We start from the raw sequence: 13,828 nt of genomic DNA, 5'->3' as shown, positions 1-13,828 counted from the left end.
TGGCAGTCCAAAGCACATGGCTTCACATCTCCATGGTTGGTGCAAATCACCATTGCAGGGCCACATCAAATGAAGAAACTGTAACAACAGGAGGGCTTACAAAAGTCCCTGGCCCTCTGTACATTGTACCTATGTGTATGAAATGTGTCATGGCACATTGGCTTTTTGACTGGTAATGCAGTCCTCAAGTAACCAGGCTTTGGATGTCTCTCTTGGATGCACATGATGAGACGATTACACTCCATTGTTTTTTCTGATCACTAATGACGGGGCATGTTTGCCACCACATGATAGTTAGGGCCAATGCATGTGTGCAGATATGTGTGTAAATGTCACAGGAGACCCATGCTATGTACATGTTGGCCGTGATATATCAGATGCAGTATCATCATGTCTGAATGGCTGTCATTTTGTTATTCAGCTTACACATTGTATATGTCTTTGAAATTGTTGGTCAGTGCACAGATTTTGAGCACATTTATTCCTTCCATACCTTACAGGTGGACCGGCACCCTACACTGTGGGAGAGGTGGCTACATTTGAGGACCCCGACCACTCCAGTAAGTGTTGATATGTCTGTTATGTGTTGTGTTTGCTGGTGATGTGTGATGGACTCCTGTGTGTTGAACGCATAGCAAGGTGTGATGCGCTGTCCAATCATTTGTCTTGTTCCATGAGTGGGATTTCAGTTTCTCAAAAGTTTTGAGTTGGCCAATGCGTATCCTATGGTATTATCTAGGGATTGTAGGTCATTCCTGTAGGCCCCACAATGAGTACTGGGGTGAGTCATGTGGATGACACTTGTATCAACCAGAGTCGCACTGGAAGCCAGCTCAGATTTAGTCAGCCTGTCAGACCCACCTTCTCCCAGATTGGTACTGCAAATTGCTTTCCAACAGACTTCTGCTTCCCTATTTACCAAAGTACTTATTAAACTGTAGGTAGAACATCCTAGCAGCATGTACTTCCACATGTAGTGCTACATGTATGTGGAACTTGAGTGCAATGGCCTAAGTGTGCATGCTAATCATGATCATGGGTGTTCTTGCAACTCTGTGGCCCATATTTATACTTTTTTAGCGCCACATTTGCGCCATTTTTTGACGCAAAAGCAGCGTAAACGTACAAAATACAATTGTATTTTGTACGTTTGCGCCGCTTTTGCGTCAAAAAGCGGCGCAAATGCAGCGCTGAAAAAGTATAAATATGGGCCTGTGTATGGTGTAAGCCATGCCTTACTGGAAGTATATGTTGTGTACAAGCTCTGCATTTCCTGACATGTGTGGCGCTATGATTGGTCAAGGGTTTGCAGACTCCTAATTGTTGATAGACCTTAACTGTGGTGTGTGTGTGTAGAGCCAAACACGTGTGGAGTTTTCTATACACTCCTCGGTGTCCATGTTGTTTGGAATTGTTAGTTGTTTCTCCACCCCCCCCTCAAACACAGGCATGGGTTTGTGAATAGGGTACCTAGGACTGATGCTACCAGTATGTTACACATACATGTGAATAAGTGACTGTTTGGTCGGAACTTAGTATACACACTCAGGTATGGCACATGGGTACTATACTGGCAAGTCCAGTTACAACTTGCAGGCCATGTGGCTTTAGTTTTGCATTCCGTACACTGACATTTGTAGCCCAGGTATTGGCAGAGGATATGCAGCATGATTGTTAGCTGATAACTGGCAGAACTCAGATGGCAAGTCAATGCCAGTTGTTACCCATCTCGTAGGATTTGGATGTGCTATGTGTGATGTGACCTTCGTAGGCTGGCCTGCCATGTACTTCCTCAGGGACATTCAATGATCTGTATGGCGATATGAGCTGTTACAAGTACAGTAGATGTCTTGTCTGATTGACTTCTTGTGCCATTTCACACAATGCAATTCCTAATGTAAATAATTTGCATCTGTCTTCACAGCTGCAAACATGACTCCCAACCAGGTCCGTGAGTTACTGCAGCGGGCCATGAGATACCAGCACATCCTGCTCGTGGAGTCGGGGTTCAGGAGGATGGCCCGTCGATACCGCCATGAACGGGCCTCCGGGGCATGGAGGGCCTTCCCACAGGGTGGCCCTACTTTGCCCACCACAGCCACCACCAGCACAACCACCAGTTCTACCCAGATGGCCCCACCCACAGCTGGGACTGTTGTCCCTACATCTGCCGTACTTCCAGGCCCCAGCATTGCAACAGCTGCAGGACAGCCCGCTGGCCTTGGCTCCACACGTGCACAAACCTCCTCCACCGGTACCCAGACTGCCCCAGCTCCATCTGTTGACCCTGCAGCCTTCCACAACTTGGAACGGAAGATGGACCGTGTCTTGAGGAAGATAAGCAATCTGAGCCGGGATGTTCGCCACATTAACAGGCGTGTGAAGTCCATAAAGCGGACCCTCCGGAGGGCCAACCTCTAGACTTTGGTGACAATGGACATGATTCCCTCCCCTCCCCTCCCTCCTCTTTCTTTGTTCTCATACTTAGTTGGCTTAGGGGGCTTAGTGTTAGGTTAGTATAGTCTGTTAGTTTAGTTAGTGTTAGTGGGTGGGGGGTCCTGATTCTTTCTATTTTTACTTATTAAGTGTGTGGATGGGGGGCTATGTTGGGGTTCTTGTGTGTTTAATAAAAATAAAAATAAAAATACAAAAAAAGATATATTTGTTTAGGATAGTATAGTATGTGTGTAGGTTAGTATGTGTTGTCCTCCATGTGTCCAGTCTCATAAGGGGGTTGGGGGTGGATGTTTAGAACGTTTTGTTACATGTGATAAGTAAGTTTAGCTTAGGTTAGTTAGGGACAGTTGTGGGTAATGAGTAGTCAGGGTAGATTAGGGTAGGTCCGACTTTTCCCTCAGTTTCCTCTTCTGTGATTAGCATTTAATAAATATATAGTTGACCCACAGTCATTTCTGCCGCCTTAACGTCGTTTTGCTTTACGACTTGACGCTGGGGTGTGCTTAAAAAAAAAAGACTCACACCTGTGGTTTGCACTGCCGTGCGTCAAAGTATAAATTTGACGCCCGCATGGCGCACCAAAATGGCATTAACCGGCGGTATTATTTTTGACACAAAACTGCGCTGGCGCAGTTTTGCGTCAAAAAGTATAAATATGGCCCTAAATCCAGATATTTCATCTTCTCCACAGCTTTCCCCGGAGACACCGAGCACTGCCGGAGCTAAGAGGATGCACACCAGACCAGCGGGCATCGGATGTCCGCAAAACGGTTGCTATCAAGCCAGTCCTGCGCATGTCTGATGACATAGTGTAGGAAGGAGGCATGGGCACTGGTGCAAGCAGGGGAACTGGCTACTTTGAGTACTGGTGTGGTAGTAAATAAAGCCGTTATCAGGGTTCAGTGGGCCTCTCTGGGCGCCACTGCACCTGCTCCTCCAATAGTGGCTACAGCCCTGGTCTGACACACAGAAAATAAAGCACCGAAGCCTTACTGGGAATGGAAATGTGTCTTATCTGATTAGAAGGAGCATGAACTGCATAATGATAAGAAGGGAAGACACGACGTTGTGGAGGTAAGTCGTTTATTACTTGCCCCACTAACATTCTACCCAACATGATAAAATGCTTCCAAGAAAAAAGAAAATGTGCGTGGGAGAAATCTCCCAATGTGCCCAAGAAAAAGTGCTCCCACAGACATTGAGAAGTAGACTTGAGGTGTGAAGAATCAACCAGGATAAAGAAAATTGTGGAGAGCTTCTATCTGGCCGTCACAAAATGAGGGGGGCTCACCAACAGCTCTAAAGGAAGGGGCATCCACAGAGAATAAAAAACTGGATACCTGTTCACAAGAATATAGCATGCTTTTGTTGGTATTTCTATATCATGCACCTAGCTTGAGAGCAACAGAGCACTGCCCAGTATGGGAGGTGGTGGTTTAAATGTTTTTGTTACACACACTTACAGTAGTATCTCACACATGTACATTTGAGGCACATTATGATTAAGTGATTTCTCGCAGCTGCACAATTTTCAGTCAATGCCAAGTGGAATAAAAATCCAGGTCCTCAAATCGACAACTACTAGACCACATCTCCTTCCTTAGTTGATGTATTAGAACTTTCAAACAAAGCTTCAAACATTTCATGTCACCACTTTTTGTGGACGCTCATGTTCTGTTGATTTTTTAAGATAGTCATTAGGCCATATTCCTCATGCTGTCTAGTGAGTCGGCTGAATGTAAGTTATTTAGTTTTTTTGTGTTATGTGTGGGTAGCATCAAACGGGTTATGTCTTGTTTGAGGTTGAGTTTTATCTATTTGCATCTACTCAGAGAGTGGTTAAAAGTTAAGTACATCCAGAGGATACATAACGGCTAACTGTGTAATCTGGCCCAATATTATCATTGAGGGGTCCTGGTGATATCTTTGGCCCTGTGGTTTGTAAATGTCACCAGTAGCCCGAGATGGCAATGACAAGGTACACATTAAGGACTTTGTTATATTACAAACTGTTTTATTCAAAGTGCAGCTAACAATGGGCGTTGACCGGAACTAAAATGTTGAGGTTTTGTTTTGCGGTCACAAAAAGATTCCTGATAAAACAATAAGCAATGATGAGATCAGTCAATTTATGTGAATCTGTGGCTGCAGAGTTTACAGCATAATTATGAATTTACTGAAATATTGCACACAATTTCCTTAGTAGCCTGTCCAACGTAAAACCTCTGCACAGTGGTTTGGGGACTACCATTGTGATGACAAAATTTCTATTTCGCACATAGCCGTGAGATATTTTCCATATTGCACGGTTCCTTGTACTACATGAATTTCACACCACTGTTTTTTTTCCCATACAAGCACCAAAACATGAAATACATGCATTTTTTCTTGCAGATGTAATGACATCTCAATAAACTTAAAATGGCTATGCACTGCTGTGAAAGGAGTAAGGCAATATCGTAAATTACATCTATGCAGCAAGTTTCCATTTTGTTAGCTCTAGGTTAAATTTTCTTATAAAAATACACACTTACGCCTAAGTCAAACTTGTTTATTTCTCTCCAAATGAAAGAAGGCTTGACAGAGATGCACAGATTGAAATTTGTGCATGCTGCAGCAGAAATTCATCATGGTAATACGTGTTAGCAGACACATTAGTGAAGGAGATGAAGCCATGTAAAAATTAAATTTATTCTTGTTATTGTGAGCATCAGCAGCATGAGACACTTCTGCGGGATTAGACTGAGATAGCCAGGAGGCCTGTGAGTAGACCCATGCATGTGGGAAAGTGTGTTCCTGCCCATAACCCTACTGCATTCCTTTCAATGTCCAAACTGGAATGGTGTGCTGAGAAACAAAACAATGGATTTAACCCAGATCTGTGACTGGGGGTGAATGTTTGATTTCTTCGGCATTCCGTCCATCATCTTTTCTTTTTGCATTTGCCACTCCTTTCAACGGGCTCGAGTAGTGCCCTCTGGTGCACAACACCTGCAGCCTCAGCCACCGCGGAGTTCATGCTCCTTCACCTGAACAGAAGCCTGGTGCTCTCTTGCAGGAAGACAGGAGGTACAGCAAGCAGTATAATGGAGTACCCAGAGCTTTTGTCCACTGAGGACACCATGATTTGAGCTCTTCCCTTTGTGGTGACACCAAGTCAGACATTAACGATTCGCGCACATGCACTAACAGAGGATCCTGCGGGAAATCCCTCCTCTTGCACCCTTGAACTTGACCTGCTCTCTTTAAATTTATGCTTTACTCCCCATCCACTCACTTTGGAGTTTGCCTCCTTCAACCAGGCCAAGGAAGTAAATATAGAAAACGTCAAACTCCTTCGGTATGTGAAGGGTTTATGTTTGATGTTCCACGTGAAACACAATTTCTAATTGGACTAGACCACCTTTTACAATCCTAAAGCATAGCTGACATGTGGATCTGTCACGTGTGCAAAGCCCTCTCTCTAACCCAGTGCTTAATTTGTTTTAAACAAAATGTGTGGCAGTGACCAAAACGTTTCTTTGTAGACTGTTGTCGGCACCATCCACAGCCGGCACCGGCCCTGCCCAGTGACACAGTGAAAGGCAGACGTCTGACGAAGGAGCAAGAATGGGGGGAATGTTCTGTAAAGTTTACTTTAGTCAATGTAGTCACCGCCTCCTGTTTCCACACTCTTAAAATGCTCAATGAAATCTTCAAATGGTTCCCAGTCAACACATGCGGAATGGTCACCCAAGCCCTCGTCATCAGCAAGCTGGACTATGGCGACGCACTCTGTCGGAATCACTCTCTAGAAGACTTCAGACCATACAAAACCATTCAGCCAGACACACACCCAGGCTTTCCCACGCGTTCACGTCACTCTGCCCCTCAAAGACCTCCACTGGCCCCCCATTCACTAACCCACACTCTTAGAAATGCTCTCATACAAAGTCCAGTACGATCTCCATCCACCTAAGTCAATAGACGCATCAACTTTACCACACCAGACACCTCCGCTCGGCCAGACTCCAGCTCGCACGCACCCCCTGCATACAGAGGACCAGAATCAGCCATCTTGCTTTCTCCTACCTCCTGCCTAAAGCCTGGAATTACCTATACATTAGGCCCTAAACATTGTCCCCTATACACTAGACCTGCCGTCTCACTACTTGGACAAAGCCCAGTCACAGCCAAGGTAACCCCTGCTTTCTCAGCACCAGGATACGCTCCAGTGGGAGCTGTGCCAGCCACAAATATCCATAAAATTACATAAAGTTTGCCTTAGCACTATTGTTGGGCTGTTGCTCAAAAGTCTCTCTGGCGTCTCCCATTTCACACATGGTCTATATTCTTTTCCTTCTCGCTCACGCTCCCCTCTCATTTTATTCTCTCTTTCTCTGTCAGTATTCTCACACATGCTTCACTTTCTTTCACTATTGTCTACCTTCTCTCTCTCTCTCTCTCTCTCTCTCGCTCTCTGTTCAGTCGCTTCTCTCAATCCCTTCTCTCTCCCCGTCATCTTCCCTCCCACCGTCTCCTCCTCACTCCCGATCAGAAACAGGCCATGTGGCAGATTAACCCGGGTGAGAGGCATGTGATACTCCCACAGAATATTAGCTGGTCCTGCTTTATCAATGCCCACAGAACCTCAGGTTTTACATTATAGGAATGAATGCTGAGAGAGCTCATCCCTGGCTGTGAACTCTCTCACCTCAATCTGTGGCTTCTCCGTGGCTCAGCCCTGCCTGCAATGGAGCTCAGCTGCATACTTAGTAAAGCTCAGCTCTGTCTGTCCAGGGCTGCAGTGCTATAGATGCAGGAACTCAGCTCAATGAAATAAAAATTACCCGGTTCACGGTCTCTGCTCCAGCTGTTCATGGGTTCAGCACTATGTATGCAGGGACTTGGCTGCACTTGGGCGGGAGCTCAGCTCTATCTGCAGAAGAGTGAGTTCAGCTCTACAAGATGATGGGGTCTGTTTGTGGCAGAGCTCCACTGTCTCTGTGCACAAGAACCTACTTCTCTCTATGTAAGAACTAGTTTCAATAAGAGTGAAAGTGAGAATCCGAGTTTGAGAGTTTGTATGAATAACTGAAAGTGAGTACAGGAGGATGAGTGAAGGAGAGTGAGTGTGTTAGAACGAGTGAACAAATGACTGATTGAAAGTTGTGAGACGGAGTGTAAGTGAATCATGTGTATAGCTTCTATCAATGGAGCAGCAGGTGCAGTTGCACCAGGGCCCACAGTTAGTGAGTGTGTGTAAATGTGATAAGTGAGAATGAGTACCAGTAAGTATGAGTATGTTTGTGTATGAGTAACAGTGAGAGGGAATAAGTATGAGTGAGAATGAGAATGTGAGTTAGAGTGAGACTTGGGAAGGAGGCTAAGGCCCAGATTATCAAAACTTTCACACAACGCAGCGCGCTCCCAAAGTTTCTGCATTGTGTTAGGAGGAGAGAGTCAGAGAGCACCGACTCTACAAAGATGTGGTTCTATCCTGCTCCCTCTCTAGCGCCTGCGCACAATAGCCTGCCAATCACCACTCCTCTGCATCATAGTGCAAAGATGTCGGTGTGAGTGCTGGAAGGATGCCCTTCCAGACAAAATACTACGCTTTGACTAACTTTAAAACTTTTCCTTCTACAGATGTGTGCTGTGCAGTCCAGTGCACATGTGAAGTGGGAAACGTCAGGAGAAATAAAACAATTTCTCCTTTTTAACGCCTGTTTTCAAGTGTTGTTTATTTTTTGGTGCAAAACCAGGTCTATTATTGTTACTAGATATGGGTTTGCTTCAAAAGTCATGGGTGGTTGCGTGGAAACCCCCATGGAACACCTTCTTGACGGAGAGTAATGCAAAGCAGCACTTTGCACTGCTTTGTGTTACTTTCACACAACTTTCCAGTGCAAAACAGGTTTTGCTCAGGAAAGTTAATTAAGAAACACATTTTGCGCAGGTTTGCATCACTTTTGTGATGCAAACCCAGCACAAAATGTTTGTCAATCTGGGCCTAAATGTGAGAGGAAGTATGAGTGGGTTAATTTTTTTTTTTAATGGGTTGAAGTCCTAAGGGTATTACCGCCCACCACTTTCAAAGACCACCAGCCGTGACTGATGCCAATACAAACTGATGAGATGTGTCCTAACAGTCTGAGTTGGGGAACAACGCCTGAATCCCAGCTTCAGCTCAACATCCTGTGATCCTGGACAAAACATTTAATCTTCCCTTGCCTAAAAAGCCTGATTTTGTGTAATGCAATCTGGTGCTCAAGTAAAGTACCCTAATACCTTTGCCCCCCCCCCACACTTCTAGCCCACCATGAATAATCCTATTAGCAGAAAAGTCTGATCACTGCGTTTAAAAAACAAAAACCCTTTCTTCCCTTTTTAGCATTTATTTAGTGCTTATTACCCATCACTTGTGATAAGCACTATATAAATGCAATTGTAAATCAAGACAATTTGAGATTTCTGCCTTGTTTGCTTGGGGGCACATAAAGATTTGAGAGATTGCCTTTGAGGTGCAGATGCAGTCTCTCACACCAGTGATAATGGGCAACCGTTGTCGCTCCTTAAAACAATGGTGATCAATAAAGCACACTCCCTTGCACAATTAGAACATCCACCATGAGGTGTTTGTCCTGGATGTTGTGATTCACCTGCCTCCTTTGAGCACAAGATAAGCTGTCTGGAAGAGAAAAGAGAATGTTTGTTCTGACACTCTTTTCCAGTCGTTCTTCGCCCAGGCTTTCCCTGGGACAAAGCGCCTGGATACTCTATTAGGTGATTACCCGCGCTTTATAAATCATGATTGATTGATTGACATGCACACAGCTGCACGCCTGCAGCCCTACGGAACATGAATGGAGGGATGAAGCCCGTTCAGCCCAATGGGTGTTGCACACCTGTACATATACGCATCTTAAAGATGCAACAAGTATCTACTGTGCAGTATCTGTTGTTTATATCTTTTAAGTTCACCACTTACAATACAAACTTCCTCTTCTGACTCTGTTTCTCAGTTTAACCCAGCTGATGTGGTCTGAGAGGGCCTACTCCCAGCTTCCCTGCTGTTGTTGCCCAAGATGTTGCTTCATTGTGTGGTTTTCAATCTAGGACAGCATGGAACAACATGCAAAGCCACTCAACTATCACCATACTCTTCCATTAATAAAACGTAAGATCTATTCTCCTTTTTCTGAAAGTTCACTAATACAAAAGAGCCTTCAGGCGCAAAGAATTGTATATAGTTCCTGTGTGGAAATCCAAGTTTATTCACTTCACGCTTTAAAATGGCTCTTGTTTTCTTCAGCCAATGGCCCTCATGCCAAGTACACTGGTAAATCAGATGTGGAAACTTCCTATCCCAAATGTCCAATACATTGGGTATTAGTAATTATGAGATGTAGAATTGCCATGGAATTTTTGCCAAGTTTGACCCATTTAAAGGGTCGAGCATGGGAAAGCATGCACTAGCGCATGCTCCTCGTGTGCGAGACACTGTTGTATACATAAAAGGGCTTTGAGCCCGCCCGCTGCTTACCATTTGTTGGCTCGCGGTGCACTCTTCTTTACAGCCTTGTAATTCCTCACATGAGGCCTAACATCATTTTCGTTCCTCTCTGAGGAGCAGGGACCAAGCACTCAATCAATCATATTTATACAGCGCGCTACTCACCCGTGAGGGTCTCAAGGCGCTGGGGGGGGTCACTGCTGCTCGAAGAGCCAGGTCTTGAGCTGCCTCCGGAAGGCGAGGTTGTCCTGGGTAGTCCTGAGGTGGGCGGGGAGGGAATTCCACGTCTTGGCTGCCAGGTAGGAGAAGGATTTCCTACCTGCAGTGGTTCGGCGGATGCGAGGGACGGCGGCGAGAGCGAGGCTGGTGGAGCGAAGTTGACGGGTGGGCGTTTAGAAGGTGAGGCGACGGTTGAGTTATTCGGGGCCCTTGTTGTGGAGGGCTTTGTTTGCGTGGGTGAGGAGCCTGAAGGTGATCCTTTTGTTGACGGGTAGCCAGTGCAGGTGTCTCAGGTGGGCGGAGATGTGGCTGTGGCGGGGTACGTCGAGGATGAGGCGTGCAGAGGCGTTTTGTATTCGCTGAAGACGTTTCTGAAGTTTTGCGGTGATTCCTGCGTATAGGGTGTTTCCGTAGTCTAGGCGGCTTGTGACGAGGGCGTGGGTCACAGTTTTTCTGGTGTCGGCGGGGATCCAGCGGAAGATCTTTCGGAGCATGCGGAGTGTGAGGAAGCAGGAGGACGAGATGGCGTTGACTTGCTTGGTCATGGTGAGAAGGGGGTCCAGGATGAATCCGAGGTTGTGTGCGTGGTCTGAGGGGGTCGGTGCGGTGCCCAGGGCCGTGGGCCACCAGGAATCGTCCCAGGCGGACAGGGAGTTTCTGAGGATTAGGACTTCCGTTTTGTCCGAGTTCAGCTTCAGACGGCTGAGTTTCATCCATTCTGCGACGTCTTTCATTCCATCCTGCAGGTTGGTTTTGGCGGTGGCTGGGTCTTTGGTGAGGGAGAGTATCAGCTGGGTGTCATCGGCGTAGGAGATGATGTTGATGTTGTGTTTGCGTGCGATGTTGGCGAGGGGGCTCATGTAGACATTGAAGAGAGTAGGGCTGAGTGAGGAGCCCTGTGGGACGTCGCAGATGATCTCGGTGGGATCTGAGCGGAAAGGCGGGAGGTAGACTCTTTGGGAGCGGTCAGAGAGAAAAGAGGCGATCCAGTCCCGGGCCTGTCCTTGGATACCGGTGGAGCCGAGGCGGGTTATTAGGGTGCGGTGGCAGACGGTGTCGAAGGCAGCCGAGAGGTCGAGGAGGATGAGGGCGGCTGTTTCTCCGTTGTCCAGCAGAGTTCGGAGGTCGTCGGTGACTGCGATGAGGGCGGTTTCCGTGCTGTGGTTGGCCCGGAATCCGGATTTGGAGGGGTCGAGCAGGTTGTTGTCTTCGAGGAAGTTTGTCAGTTGTTTGTTGACGGCCTTCTCGATGACTTTGGCCGGGAAGGGGAGGAGCGAGATGGGGCGGAAGTTCTTCAGGTCGCTGGGGTCCGCCGTGGGTTTCTTCAGGAGAGCGTTGACTTCTGCGTGTTTCCAGCTCTCGGGGAAGGTGGCAGATGCAAACGAGCTGTTGATGATGGTCTGGAGATAGGGGGCGATGCTGGCGTCGGCTTTGTTGAAGATGTAATTTGGGCAAGGTTTCGAGGGGGCACCGTAGTGGATGGTGTTCATGGTAGTTTTGGTCTCTTCTGTGCTGATGGGTGTCCAGGTGTTGAGGGTGACGGCTGGGGCTGTGGGTTCCGTGGTGGTCGGCGGGGTCTGTGGACCGAAGCTGTCGTGTAGGTCGGTGATCTTTCGATGGATGAAGGTAGCGAGGGAGTTGCAGAGTTCTTGTGAGGGCGTGATGGAGTTGGAGCTGGCGTTGGGATTGGAGAGCTCTTTGACGATGTTGTAGAGTTCTTTGCTGTTGTGGGTGTTCTTGTCCAGTCTCTCTTTGAAGGATGCTCTTTTGGTGGCGCGGATCAGCTGGTGGTGTTTGCGGGTGGCGATTTTGAGGGCTGACATGTTTTCTGCGGTGTGATCTTTGCGCCAGGTTTTCTCGAGGGTACGGCAGGTTTTCTTGGATTCTTTGAGGGCGTCTGTGAACCATTGAGGTTTCCTGGTGTTGGTCTGTCTTGGGAGGCGTCTGAGGGGGGTGAGGTTGTCAGCGCAGTTGGTGATCCACTGTGTGAGGCTGAGGGCTGCGTTGTTGGCGTCGGAGATGATGGTAGGTTGGTTGTGGTTGAGAGTGGAGAGTAGCTGTTCTGTGGAGATTTTGTTCCAAGGTCTCCATGAGATAGGTTGTGTGCGAGGGTGGAGAGTCTTGCGTCTGAAGGTGAAGTGGACACATCTGTGGTCAGTCCAGTGTATTTCGGAGGAGTGGCTGAAGGATACGTGGTTGCTGGTGGAGAAGATGGGGTCGAGCGTGTGTCCGGCAATGTGGGTGGGGGTGTTCACCAGTTGCTTGAGGCCGAGGTTGGCGAGGTTGTCGAGCAGGGTGGTGGTGTTTGTGTCATTGTTCTGCTCTAGGTGGAAGTTCAGGTCTCCGAGGAGGATGTAGCCTGGCGAGGCTAGGGCGTGCGGGGAGATGAAGTCTGTGATGGATTCGCTGAAAAGGGCGCGTGGTCCAGGGGGCCTGTAGATGAGAGTTCCTCTGAGGGTGGTCCTGGGGTCAGTGTGGATATGGAAGTGCATGTGTTCGGCGGCAAGGGGGGTGTCTTCGGTGGAGGTAGTGACGTTGATGGAGCTCTTGAATATGATGGCGATTCCTCCTCCGACTTGGTTGGTGCGGTCTTTCCTGGCGATCTTGTAGCCGTCAGGGATGGCTATGGCGATGTCGGGGGCCGATGAGGCGTTCATCCAGGTCTCAGTGATGAAGGTGACGTCCGGTGCAGTAGAGTCCAGGAGGTCCCATAGTTCAGTGGCGTGCTTGTGGACGGAGCGTGCGTTGATGAGGATGCACTTGAGGTGGTTATTGGCGCGTGGGCCTGTGGGCAGGGTGCAGTAGCGGTGGAAGGCATGCTTGCAGGTTTGACATGCGAAGGGTCCATGAGAGCGTTTCGGGCTGGCTTGGTAGCAGGTTGTAGTACGTCCCGGGTTGAGTGCATGGACGGAGGCGGCGTCGTAGCGGAGCTGCGGGGTTTGGGAGCGCTGGGGTCCAGGGGTACTGGCGCTGGGCGCGGACGGGCGCAGACGGGATTGCCTTTGGCGCGCCAGCGGCCACCATAAGAGGGAGGTGGGGAGGAGGAGGAGTCAGCTGGGAGCGGGAGGCGGGAGGGAGGGCGACGAATGGGAGCAAGGGGGGCGGGCCGCACGGGTGGCAGTGGCGGGAAAGCAGAGGGCAGGGGGGCGGGGGGCCGAAAAAGAAGGGAAAGTTGGAAAAAAGGGAAAAATTCACAGGAGATGGAAGAGAAACGAGGAGCTAGGACAAAGACAGAGAGCAGAAGAAAAATGAAGGACTTTGGAAAAAGACAGAGAGCAGAAGAAAAACGAAGGACTTTGGACAAGGGAGAGAGCAGAATAAAAACTAAGGACTTTGGACAAGGGAGAGAGCAGAAGAAAAACAAAGGACTTTGGACAAAGACAGAGAGCAGAAGAAAAACGAAGGACTTTGGACAAGGGAGAGAGCAGAAGAAAAACAAAGGACTTTGGACAAGGGAGAGAGCAGAAGAAAAACAAAGGACTTTGGACAAAGACAGAGAGCAGAAGGAAAACGAAGGAGTTTGGACAAGGGAGAGAGCACAGAAGACAGAAGAGAAAAACGAGGGCCTGGGCAGGGGGGGGGGCGCAAGGGAGCACTTACGGTCTGCTGGAGGTGGCAGGAGCCTGGGCAGGTGGAGCTGCAGTGGCGGGGGAAGCG

This window comes from Pleurodeles waltl, chromosome 2_1 (genome assembly GCF_031143425.1).
Source record: "Pleurodeles waltl isolate 20211129_DDA chromosome 2_1, aPleWal1.hap1.20221129, whole genome shotgun sequence".
Lineage (NCBI taxonomy): Eukaryota > Metazoa > Chordata > Amphibia > Caudata > Salamandridae > Pleurodeles > Pleurodeles waltl.
Note: the sequence above shows the minus strand (reverse complement) of the source record.